Consider the following 14,316-nt stretch of genomic DNA (forward strand, 5'->3'; position numbering starts at 1 on the left):
ATCTTATGTTAAAAATTTGCAAAGTTTTAGTTTTTCACCTCTAAATTTTTTTTTATGTTACTAAATGAAATATTTTTATATTAAAATATTTAATTATATTTATAATTTTATATTTGTGAGTTTTTAAATAATTTATATTTATAAATTAAATTTAAATATGTAAAATAAATTAGCAATAATTTATATTAAATTATGTGGTTATTATATTCCTTTATTTTGTTAATTTTATTAAATTTTTATAATAATAATATTATTTATTATGTCATCCGGTTCGACTGGTCGAACCGTGAAACTCTCTTTCTTCCGGTTCGTTCTCCGGTTTAGTTTTCAGAACCTTGAGTTAAACCGGTTTTCAGAACCTTGAGTTAAATTTTAGCAATAATTTATATTAAATTATGTGTTTATTATATTCCTTTATTTTGTTAATTTTATTAAATTTTTATAATAATAATATTATTTATTATGTCATCCGGTTCGACTGGTCGAACCGTGAAACTCTCTTTCTTCCGGTTCGTTCTCCGGTTTAGTTTTCAGAACCTTGAGTTAAACCGGTTTTCAGAACCTTGAGTTAAATTCTCATTTAAATCTGATAAACAAAAGTCATTTCTAACATTTTTTAACCAAGTCTTTTTAGGTATACCTCTACTTTTTTTAACAAAAGTTAAATCTAATACTTCTAATTTCCTAACCAGGTAATCAAAAAGGCCACCATTTTATGTGACCAAACCATCTAAGACGACTCCCTCTAATCTTATCTTCCATTGGAGCTACTCCAAGCTGAATGAGTCGCTAAAAAGCTTCTTCGCCTTCGTCGACGACGTTTCCTCCCTGTCGGATCGGAAGTCACGACGGTTCGCATCATTATTCTTGTTCGTGCTGGATCGAAGGTAACCATCCTTCTTCCCCCGTAACAAGCTTCTTTAGCCAAATCCCATAAATCCGTTGAACTATAGGGAATTTATGACAAAAAGAGGATTTAATTCAATGTGAGATTTAAGATGTCCATTTTTCGCATTTGGCTGGATTTGCCTCAAATCCTGCTACCAAACAACCTCTTAGGTTTATAAGTTTAGATGATCTACAAGATTAGCTATTTCTACATGATTATATATATATCTTCAAATTCATATATATTTTTCTATTCTATAGAAACATTTTCAAAATACACTGCTTTATTTTATTATACATATACATCATCAAACAAAAGAAATAGTTCTGCTTCATTTACTTTGCAGACAACCAAATAGCTTCAAAGTATTTTAAATATATTACATTTATTTTGCATTGTATTTACTTTACATTGTATTCTTTTTCAGGCAACCAAACAACCCTTAAAAAAGCACCGAAGGGAGAAGGAGCTCAAGAGGATTGAATATACTGAAGCAATGTTGTAGCCCCGACTGCCTCCTTGAAAGAACATGAAGCCCTTTGATGTGATTACAAGTGATTATGATCAAGGGATTTCGGTTCATCATGCAGGTTCTTCCAATCTTTCCCCCTCCCATATAGTTGATTATCCTTAAGACCACTATTAGAAAACTAGTTATCGAGAAAGTTTGCCTGCAGGTGCTACAGAGGGCAAGACAGCCAAACTAATCTGACTAAATTTGAGAACGCCATCATCGAGTTCATTATTTGTGAACTCTTAGGTGTTAACATGTTGAAACCGAAGTGACATCTAGGGCTGCAAATGAATCGAGTAGAGACGAACATGTGCTTGTTCATGTTTGAACTCGTTTATTATCAGCTTACTTGAACTCAGTTCATGCTCTCAATTCTAGCTTTTATGTTTGTAATCAAGCTTTGTTCGTTTAAAATGACAAATGTTTATGTTTGGTTCATGATCGATTCGTTTCTTGTTTATTGAGCTTTAGACGAATGAGCCTTATCGAGCCTACTAAAAAACAGTTACTTAGAGGTACTAATTAGGCACCCAAATCTTTCAAACATCTAGCGAGTATTTTCAAGCTATCGAATGAGCTCATTCACGAACATATATAGAATTGTTTTCAAGCTACAAAATAAGCTCATTCATGAACAAATTACTCATAAAATAATTCTTCTTATAAACAAACTTGTTCATGAATAGTTAAAACAAATAATCCAACAAAAATGAATAAATCTCTCTTACTCATAAAAAAAGCATTATATTGAAAGAGTATATCATAACAAATGAAAATAATATTTTATAAAATAAGAACGATTTATTACAATAGAACTAAAAATTATATGAAAATATGTCAAATAAAGATTTAAACAAGATTTAATCAATTCCTAATGATCCATAAGCTCTATATCAAATAGTAATTGAGTTTCTTAACAATCGTTATATTGAGCTTCTTATTGAGTTTGTTCACAAGCTTTAATTGATATTGTTCATAAACATAAACGAGTCAAACAACTAGTTATATGTTGTTTATTTAGTAATGAGTTGTAATCGAGTCCAGCTACGAGTAGCTTGTGGAACGCTCGGTTCATTTTCAGCCCTAATGAGGCCTATTTCTAAAGATACATTGATACTCACTCTTATGGTTTGAAATCTTCATGAATTTATAATTTAAACTGCTATATGAATGAAATTTTGGGAGAAGTCATAAATGCTCAACATTTCCATTGATCACTCAAGTTCTGAAGAGCCTTCTTGCCCATGATGTAGAACAGCTACTTGAAGAGAACATGGAATTCGAAGAACCTTCTTGCCATTGTTAAAGAGCTATACTCGAAGTTTCTTACTCTCTTGCTGAAAAAAGCACTAACAACCAAAAAGGTATATTCTGCTCTAACATAACAGAAAAGAAAACTATAATAATGGGAAGCAAAAAGAAATAGAAATGATAGGAAAAGGGTAAAGCATTCTTTAAGGCATAAAATGCATATGATGCTCCATATAATATTTCTCTAGCTTTAGAAGAACTCTTGTCCAACGAGGATGTTGTTATCTTTGCATTATCTAGGGGGTGATAATGGTAAATATTAACAATATGAAATGTTGAAGAAGTGTTAAGTTCAACTGGTAAATCAACAATCTGAGCATTATCATTGATTTTCTTTTTGATTGGAATTGGACCAATTTTTCGCTGGTTGAGTTTAAAGTAAGCGCGAGAAGCCTCTTACATTGTAGTTAAACCTTAATCAAGTCACCTAGACTGAAAAGTTTTGCTCAGCAATGGTTGTCCACTGCTAGCTTATACTTGATACTTGATTATGTGAGCTTCTTTCGAACATCAATAAGCATTGTAGAGAATTGGTTGGCTAATGTGGAGGCAGCCATACTATTGCATTTTGGCAAAACTGCTATGTCAAGAGTGCAATTTGGCATTTAGTTTAAACTATACTAAACAGACATCTACCAGCGAAATGACTAGCCATAGTATTGTAGGGAACTCAACTTGCCCCATCAATTTGTCCCAGCACTTGGAATTCTCTTGAACCAGGCAACACAACATGTCTCCAAGTGCTCTTTTTATATCTTTTATCTGACTGCCAGTTTATGGATGATAGGAAAAACTTAATTGAATTTTAATATGCAAATGTTTCCAGAACTCTTGCCAAAAAATGGCTTATAATTTTGACATAACTATAAAATGTAAGACTTATTTGTATTCCAAGCAAGTGCACAATTTCATTAAAGAACACTCAGACTATATAAAGTTCATCAAAAGTCTTCTTGAAAGCAATAAAATGCGCCATTTTGAGAATTAGTCTTTAACGACCATAATTGAATCATTTCCATGCTTAGTGCAAAGCAAAACCAAAACAAAATCCAATCTTAAATCTTCCCAAATTATATGAGGAACATTATTAAGGGGAAGATATAAACCTGTGTGTTTTGACTTTCACCCTTGTAAGTCTAAAAAAAGAACACGGAGATGTGGCTAAAGGTAACTTATTTGCAGCTGTAAAATAGTATTATTGAGGCCAACGTGGGTTGACGAACCTCCACAATGCATCTCTTTAATTAATTGTTGTCTATATGAAAATTGTGGTATGCACAACAAATTATTTTAAAGAGATAGCCCTGCCTGATTAAATAGTCATCAACAGAAACATTGTCAAGACAAGTTTGCTATATGAATGAAATTTTGGGAGAAGTCATAAATGCTCAACATTTCCATTGATCACTCGAGTTCTGAAGAGCCTTCTTGCCCATGATGTGGAAAAGCTACTTGAAGAGAACAAGGAATTCTAAGAACCTTCTTGTCACTTTATAGGCTTTCAGTTATCAAATTTTTTGGCTTCTGTTACTTCAAAACCTAAGAAGAAGAAGCTCTTGTGTTTGTTCCCCATGAATGTTGTTCTGCTTCTTTGAGATTCCTAATCAAGAAGATGGATATATTGTTAAAGACCTGTACTTGAAGTTTCTTACTCTGCTGTTGAAAAAAGCACTAACAGCAAAAAAGGTATATTTTGCACTAACATAACAGAAAAACAAACTACAATAGTAGGAAACAATAAGACATATAAATGATAGGAAAAGGATAAAGAATTCCTTAAGGCACAAAATGCATATGATGCTCCATATCATATTTCTCTGCTTTAGAAAAACTCTTGTCCAACGAGGATGTTGTTATCTTTGCATTATCTAGGGGTGATAATGGTAAATATTAATAATATTAAATGTTGAAGAAGTGTTAAGTTCAATTGGTAAATCAACAATCTGAGTATTGTCATTGATTTTCTTTATATTTGGAATTGGACAAATTTTTCACTGGTTGAGTTTAGAGTAATCGCGAGGAGAAGCCTCTCACGCCGTAGTTAAACCATAACCAAGTCACCTAGATTGAAAAGTTTTGCTCAGTGATGGTTGTTTACTGCTAGCTTATACTTGGTATTTGATTATGTGAGCTTCTTTCAAACATCAAATGTAAAGACAACCTTACTCTTGCATTTTAGCAAAACTACTATGTCAAGATTATAATTAGGCAATTTAGTGTAAATTATACTAAACGGACACCTACCAGCGGAATGAATAACCATAGTGTTGTAGGTGAACTCAACTTGCCCCAGCACTTGGAATTCTCCAGGCAACACAACATGTTTCTAAGTGCTCTTTTACAACTTTTGTTTGACTGTCGGTTTGTGGATGATATGCATAACTTAATTGAATTTTTAGTATGCAAATGTTTCTACAACTCTTGTCAAAATTGGCTAATAATTTTGACATCACTATGAGATGTAAGACTTTTTGAGATTCCATGCAAGTGCACAATTTCATTAAAGAGCACTCAGGCTATATAAAGTGCATCAAAAGTCTTCTTAAAAGCAATAAAATGTGCTATTTTTTAGAATTAGTCTACAACAACCATAATAGAATTGTTGCCATGCTTACTGCAAAGCATAACCAAAACAAAATCCTAACTTAAATCTTCCAAAATTATATTTGGAACATTAAGGGGAAGATATAAACGTATCTTTTGACTTCCACCATTCTAAGTCTAGAAAACAAAACACAGCTCCACAAATGACAAGTATCTCAACAGAGATGTGGCTAAAGGAAACTTATTTGTTGATGTGAAATAGTTTTATTATGAACAACATGGGTTGAAAAACCTCCACATTACACCTCTTTAATCAATTGCTATCTCTATGAAGATTCTGGTATGCCCAATAAATTACTTTTAAAGAGATAGCCATGTCTGGTTGAATAGTCTTCAACAGAAACATTATCAAGACAAGTTTGCCAAATGAGTTGGAAGCCTTTTTCAATAGCATAAAGATTACTTAAACATTTCAAACCTATAATTTTAGTTTTAATTGTGTAAGAAGAGCTGAGCACTTGCTGAGAGCATCAACAACTCAATTTGGGCACTTGTCTTGTGTTTTAAAACAAAAGTGAACCTTTATAGGAACAAAAATCCATAATGCATGCATCCGATTGATGATTTTTTGGTTGTTGATATGCTGTTATGCTCGGTGGTTACTACATAAAACAAAATCTTGGTCTAGTTAAAATCAGGAAGGGTGAGAACTTGAGCTATGGAAAGAGTAATTTTTATGGCTTCAAAACGACATTGTTGAGCTTCAGTCCACTGAAACTATATTTATGTCAACTAATCTGTGATATGTGTCATGATTAAACTGAAGCCCGAGATAAATTGACGACAAAAACAAGCTAATCTATGAAAGCTACAAACCTCAAAGGACTGTGGAACTAGCAAATCAACTATAATCGACACCACTTACATAGCATCTTTAGACTTGATTGACACCATATTGTTGTCTCGTGTCTGCGACAATAGTATCTAACATTACCTTTCTAATCAAATGAATATGTATTAGTTCTGCCATCATAAATTGCACCAACATCATACTGCCATGATTTTCCTAAAATCAAATGGCAGACATCCATATTTAATACATCACATCACACCTCACATACATAATTTTTTTCCTATGGAAAATAAAATTATCCACATTTTAGACACTAAAATATCCATGCCCTTCTAGACCCAACTCATTTGATAAGGTTTAGGATTTTTCGTGGTCTTGAGTTATAATGCCTGGACAATAAATTGACAAATCACATTTTCTGTGCATATGATGTCAATCAATAACACATAAACCTTTCTATTGAAATTACATGTTTGTCTAAAAATGGCATTATGCTGAGAATTATTTTAATGTCTAGGTGTTAATAGCAATTTCTTGAGCACACATACAAGCGACTCTCTTCAATTCTAGCTACATCTTCTGATTCTACATCTTTTTTTGATTTCAAGATTGCATGTTTCTTCTTCCCCATCATCCTCTAATAGTTAGAGATGTTGCATATTTTGGAGATCATTAGATTTATGACCTTGCTACAAACATCTGAAGCACTTAATTATGGTAGGTTTAGAGTAAGGATTATCTCTTAATGGTGCCATTAACTTATGTAGCATTTATGATAAGAGCTGGACTGATTGGATGAATTACACTCAGTGGCGGAGCCATAAATTTTATTTTGGGGGGTTCTAAATTAAAATAATTATGTTTTCCGTCTTATTTGGAAGGGTAGAATACATTAAAATAATTTCTTTTTTCCATCTCATTACCAGATCTAAGAGGAGAATGCAAATAACATGACCCTTAGAGTTTAGAAGATATAAACATTTGCCATGGGCGATCTGTGTTTGCGGGCGAGAGAGGAGGGAAAAAGAAAACGAAAGCTTTGCTCGAGGTCATGAGTCGCAAGTCGCGAGAGAGAAGCAAAGGGGAAAAAGAACTATTGATGCTCTTCATGTGTCCAAAAAGATTGTTGGTGGCTTCTTTAGATTAATAAATAATGAAATCTGATAATTTTTTAGCATACAATTGAGCCAATTTCTCTATAAAATTAGTATATTTCATTGGCAAAAAAATTAAAGTCTTCGTTAGTCAATCCATAATTACCCAAATAGCATCATGACCTTGCCATGATCTAGAGAAACACATAGTACTTTGTTCCTATTTCCACTCAGTGATATATAATGGTTGCAATAAACCACTTGGTCTCTGATGCTCAGCTTTCATTCTCTGATAAGTCTCACACTTGAAGACAAATTCAACTACTTCATGCTTCAACCCTAACCACCAAAACATACTCCTCAAATCATGATACATTTTATTACTTCATCGATGAATGGTGCAACCAGAATAATAGGCTTCCTGCAAAATCTTTTTCCTTAACTCACCAATAGAAGAAACCCACAACCTCCACCCATAAAAAACAACACCTTCCTCAATAGCTCGTAATTCAAAAATTAGAGTAGGTTTCATCGTTGGCAAACTTGTTAAGTCACTAAAACAATCAGCTTTAAGCCCCTTTAGTCTTTTAGCTTTAGCATTAGCCAAATCCTTAAGAGGAGATCTCAACAACCAAAATCAATTTTCATTGTTTGGTCCAAAATGGAAAGTCATTCCTCCCTCTCTCTTTCAATATTTTACCCCATTAGTCTTTTTCTCTCTATAGCTGAAGCATTACATGTTCCAAGTAAATGGTGGATTGAAGACTTGAAATGGAAAAAACCTATAATAAATAAAATGAAAGCTGACAAGGGGTTCTTATAAGTAAATTTTAATTTTGCAACTATCTTGCCAAATTGAAGGGTTGTTTAGTAGCTTTTGGGGGCTATTCAAGTACAAGATGGTGAGATGAATGACTATGTGATTATCGATTGATATGAATTTCATCCTTAAGTGTGATATTAACAGTTTGTGATAGCAACCATATGGAATTTAGCTCCAACTTATCTTGAATAACATCCTTTAGGCCATCGATTTATAGAGTAACAAATTGATTTGTGGTATCGTTCAAACTATTCATTGCATTTGAGCAATAAAAATCTTCGATGTAATCACTTACTAATCTACTACCTTGCAAATAATGCCGATACTTAAGATATAACATTTGTTCGAAATAAGTGGGTGAAAAATTGACTCTAAGAAGTTGCTCGTTTTATACTAGCTGCGCATTTACCCATAGCCTTCATGCCACCAAGAATGGAGTAACTTTGAGACCACATGCTAGATCACTGCTTGAGTCGATAACTAACATACTTAACTTGCTTCTCATGCTTTATTTTCTTATATTTAAAGAATGTTTCACTAGTCTTTTCCCAATCTAAATAATCTTTGATGAGCAAATAGAGCTAATAAGAAAATAGTCAATCTGGATTGTACTATATCCATTTTTATAAGTGATGAGATGCTCATTCTTTTTCTTAAATAATGTATTAGCAATTGAAAAATCATAAGCTAAACAAAAATCCAATATGGTATTGTCACCTTTATTCATCGTTCCAAATCCATGACCACCATGAATGCTTTTAAAATCATCTACCTCTCTTCCAACATGTCCATTTAAATCTCCTCTAATAAAAACTCTTTCTTCAAGAGATATCTTTTGTATTAATTCTTCTAAGTCATTCCAAAAATTTAATTTAGAACTCATATCCAAACCTACTTGAGCAGCATAAGCACTTATAATATTAGCAATCTTATCATCAACAATAATCTTTAAAGCTATAATTCTATCTCCAATCCTATTAATTTTTATAACATTATCCTTTAAACTACTATCTATAATAACGCCTACACCATTTATAGTACGACTCCTACCCGAATACCAAAGTTTAAATCCTAAACTATTAATTTCCTTAGCCTTCTCTCCAACATATTTAGTTTCCTGAATGCACAAAATATTTAACTTCCTATGAATCATAATATCTATTAATTCCATTAATTTTCCTGTAAGGGAACCTATATTCCAAGATTCTATCCTAATTTTAGTTTCATGGACTAGCTTCTTTGCCCACATCCATTCTTGATATGGGAACCCTTGCCTATTTAACATTGCACCTGGGTGCCGGTGCAGCAGCCCTTGCACACTTCCAGGGGACGCCCTAGCATTAACACAATTTCTTAAAGGAACCAGCATTAATACTTCCACCAAAAAATTTAATTTCTAGTGGACAAATAGCCACCGAAAAAATGACATTTTTTCAGTAGTGACTTTGGGAACTATAAGTAGTTGCCTCTTATCACGGATTACATTTCCCACTTGTCTAATAGTCGGTTGGTTTGCTGGCATTTCCATTCGAGTGGTTTGATGAACATTTGACTCCATTTTGATGGACTAATGTTCTCTCCATAATTCTATAAAGAAACAAAAGAACTCAAAGGCTATGTCATCATGTTGCCGAACTATACTATAATGTGCTTTCTAAAGGGCTTCAAGATTATGATCATCGTTTGTAGTGTCACAACCCAACTCGATAAGACCCATAGACGATACATGTCCTATCGTGTTTGCTTGCAATAGGCCAATCCAAGATCAGAGTTTTGGGAAACTTTTTAGATTTTCTTCTTTCAATTAAACATAAAACAAATAACATACTACATAGCTGCTAATAACTTAGAATATATAAAAAATACGTCAACCATTATTATTATTTTTATTTCTTACCAAAAAATATATAGAATAATTACATTATAGCATCAGAATAAAGCATCCCCCACACCAAATCTCCTCAGAATCATAAATTTCAAGTAAATAAGCATATAATTACTGCCATTGCAATTAAATAAATATAAATTAATTAATTTTAGAATTTAACAAAATGATTTAACAACTGGCAGCATAATATACTACAGAGCAGAAATGCACTGATTCAGAATATACCAAATTACTAGAGATTGTTCAAAGAATTGTATTGAAGCTTTAATTATACTACAATATTATTTTTTGGGGTTAAATTTATTTTTTAGATAATTAAAAAAGCATGCTTTCCAAAATCACACATGTGAAAATTTCAAAAAAATACCTAAATGACCGTAATCATTATCTCTATAACATACACAAATTTACGCGATGAAAGTTTTGCAGATGTAAAATTATACTCATTTTTAGACTATAAAAATACAAATTAAATAAGAAAAATTCAAAAATTTCTATATTTTTGAAAACTAAGATAAGCAAAATGAAACTTACCTCAAATCAGATAACTTTCAGAACTGGGTTGTGAGCAATAAATGGATTGAAGTCACCCAAAACAGTCCTCTCTCTAAGATTCCTCTCACTCCATAGTCGACTGCCTCTAAGGGATAAAATTAGTTGATCTAGTGGAAAATAATGTTTTTAATACTAAAATTTGGTTGAGCTCCGCATCACCCAATCATGCACACCATAGCTCTCCCTCTGGGAGTCCACAATTCTAAGCCTTGAATTAATTTGGCAAAAATACATAGAGATCAGTGCAACGACATCACCTACCCTAGCACTGTGATGCCCCAAGGAAAAAATTTTAGATTTTTTGAACATGCAAAAAAATTCCTCAGGACTTTTATAAGAACACGTGCATACAAAATATTTCCAGACACATGCTGAATGATTCAATATAGAATTTAATAGATTGCCTTGAATAAGATCGAGTCAGAATAGGTGGAACGGTACAACCTAATGTGGTAGTCTTTAAAAGAAGGAATATTAAACTCATACATAAAACACAAACCAAGAAACTCAAATGATGAATACTTTTTTCATTACCTCTCTTCATAACCTATATACATATGTGCAAGATTCACACTTGTACCTTGCTAAAAAAAGCTCTACCACTCAAAATGTAAATTGTGTACTAACATAATAGAAAAGAAAACTATAATAGTGGGAAGCAAAAAATAAACAAAAATGGCAAAAACAAGGGTAAAATATTCCTCTAGGCATAAAATGCATATGATCTGCATCACTACATGCATACAAAAAAGTCTTCTCCACTTAAAGATAGATAACTTGCATAGCTTATCATAATCTTTTGTATAAAAGTCATTCTATACGCATAGATTTATAATATGCATGATGGTCGATGATGTAGTATATGGTTACTAACAAAGCATTTCATGCCTACCTTCACAGGTAAGTGACTTCAAGTTTATTAACTTGAGGATGATGGACCCATGAACAAAAAATTTTCTATCTTTTTATGGACTCCTTAACGTTACTTTCTATAGATTGTTCTCATATAAGTTTTCTATACAAAAAATAGTTATCTGGCTAGGTTATGGTGATTCACTCTCCACCTGTCATTTCATAATATACATTGTTCTATTATGATAACAATTAATCCTTGAACCATAATCTTTCTTTTCATAATTAATCAAAGAAAATCAAAATAAATGAATATTTCATTTGTCGAGAATATCTCTTGAAGGTGCATTCAAGTGTTTTAAACCTGAACGACCTTATTCCCTTTAGAAGTTTGAGTGATCCACATTCTCATGATTTAACTTATAACTTTTGATTATCTGCCTTCTCGTGAATAAATTTTTACGGGTTGAGATAAAATTTACTAGTCATATCCCACTGCATTCTTTTTTAATGTCTTCTAATAAAATCTCCTATTCGAGAAGAACGCCTTCATTTCATCATTCCCTTTCTTAATAGTAGTATGATCAAGTCTCCAAGTCTAATTATGAAGCATTTATTGCCTCTCAGAAACCTTACACATATCCATAACATATAATGACCATCATTACCTCCTAATGGATCTTTAACAAATTCCTCCTCAATTCTCAACTACATGTTAATGATCATGCTACTTAACTTGTGATGATTAGGGCCAAATTGCATTAGGGCTTATCATATGCACCTCACTCACTTTCATTGTGGCATCTTCAAAACATACCAACCATGTTGACCTCATTACTAGATCTATAAGGAATATCTTTTAATCTTATGTTGTGATATAAACTCTATTTAAAAAAAAGGTGATGTTTTCCTCCCTTTATACTTCTTCTCACCTCAATCACTTAACTCATGAGCTCTAATCAATGAATCAAGGTGGTTATTCTCTATAACCTTTATATCTTCAGTGTTATAGTGGATCTTCTCCCTTCCACATCAAAGATGTAGGAAACCAAAAAAAATAATGTCTACAACTATATTCTAAAGCATATTTTCGAGTCTCTATCCCCTATGTCAACTACCTCCTCTTAGCTTGTTTAAACTTGCAATGGCTTAGTGATTATCCTCGAACTTATGAAGTCTATCCAATGTAAAAGATGTTGAAAGTTTATACGACTATCAACTTTAAATAGATAGATTATATGACTATCAACTTGAGTATGAAAGCTAATAAATGATCCTTATATTCATAATTGTGGATGAGCTAATATGAGCCCTCAAAGGTGCCTTACTATTAGCATCACCTTAATCCACCTTAGTTTGCTAGTTCTATTGGCTAGTGCTAGCAACTAAATTTGTAGAAAATTTTATATAAGAATTTCTTGTGCTAGCAAATGTATATCAACTCCTGATCCTCCTTTGATTATGGTACCATTAATTAGTAATGTTCAGACCTTGCTAGCTGACCATGTGCTAGTGTGAGGCCTCTTAACACCAAATAATTATAGGATCACCAAGTTCTATAACGCTTGATAGGATGTAAACCTATCAATAGGTTTTAGGCTGTTATAATTGGGTCTATTCATATGCCAACATTATTAGTCATGAGCTAACCTTCATTAGATATATTCCACATGCCTAATATAATGATGCCTAGAGGCTTTATGATGGGATTGGAGGATGGAAATTAATGTATTTGATTATTTTAGTATGCGTATATTTTATTTGGAGTTTATGGTAGAATGATGAGGTTTTTAGAGGGGTATGGTGGCAAAAGAGCCAATATTAACTCAATTTGGGCAAATTTTGTTTAAAACTTTATACAATAGGTTTATAATGGAAAAAATGAGTAAATAGATTTAAAAAGCTAGGCTAAGATATGAAGTTATGATCTAAATATTTTAGCTGATGTTTATAAAATTTAATGGCATATCGAGGGGCGGAAAACTATCCTAAGTGCAAGGGAGCATATCCTAGGCCAATATCATTAAAGTGGGATTTAGGTTAGTTTTGATGGCATGTATTGTGGATGACTTATCTTAAAACATGGTTGGATGTAGAGGAAGATATTCGAGAGGTTTGGAATAAGATTTGAGAAGAATTTAAAAAATCATAAAAAGATAAATAACCTATCCTTCTAAGGTTAGTTAAGCTAGCTAGACCAAATAAAAGAATATGAATAACACAAAATTCTCCGATGATATTTTTATGATTTAAAATTACAATTTAATCATATTCTAGCTCTATTTATAATAATTATGTTTACTCTTAAGATACACAAATTTAAAAATAAGAGAAAACTTCTAGAGAAAAAAGGGTGAGTGACCACAAATAAAATAATATGCCAACCACCTTCATTAATTCATTATCTTTAAGTTTATTAAGTAGCTAACCCATAGATATTCTAAAAGTAAAAATTCAAATTTTAAGTTAAAAAATAAATTTTAAATCTAAATAAAAATTAAACATTTCTATATGATTACCCTTAAATGAGCTCTTACTTTGGGCACCTTCTTATGCCATTCTCAAACTTTAGCCACTTGGCTCTGATAAATGAACTTCTAGCTTAATTTTTATTTATGAAGATGACACGATACCCCAACTCACCTAAGATTATTTCAATTCTGCTTCATTGAGTTAAAGTCTAATTAGTCAAGACTTCAAATCTATTTAGGACATCCAATTGTCAATGACTCTGTCTTTCGTCTATCCAAAAATTTATGATTTGAAATTGAAAATGTAAGAACTTTTAAAAATAATTATGTAATATACTTCCATAGAAGTGAGAAGTTAAAGAATCTACAAGTGGATGGTATTGGCTCCTACTAATGTGTTAGACTAAACATTTGGAGGTTCGATGGCTCCATCAAATAATAAGATATCCCCAATATTAACAGCCAAACTAATAAGCATATATATAAGCAAATTAAGGTGGTATGATGTGTTTCATTTGATAC

The 14,316-nt window shown here is 32.2% G+C and overlaps 1 protein-coding gene across 2 annotated transcripts in view; it reads left to right on the forward strand.

Moving 5' to 3' along the window:
- The window catches only part of LOC114579627, a 5,084-nt gene extending 3,240 nt beyond the window's left edge, over positions 1-1,844 (forward strand). The window contains exons 2-4 of one of the 2 annotated variants that reach the window (XM_028694847.1): positions 693-887; positions 1,317-1,479; positions 1,567-1,844. The gene's annotated coding sequence lies outside the window, so the exon portion shown is untranslated. The remainder of the gene's footprint in view (positions 1-692; positions 888-1,316; positions 1,480-1,566) is intronic. The other variant, XM_028694848.1, reaches the window with a different exon arrangement.
- Positions 1,845-14,316: the final 12,472 nt, after the last annotated feature.

This window comes from Dendrobium catenatum, unplaced genomic scaffold, assembly GCF_001605985.2.
Source record: "Dendrobium catenatum unplaced genomic scaffold, ASM160598v2 fragScaff_scaffold_582, whole genome shotgun sequence".
NCBI classification, from domain to species: Eukaryota; Viridiplantae; Streptophyta; class Magnoliopsida; order Asparagales; family Orchidaceae; genus Dendrobium; species Dendrobium catenatum.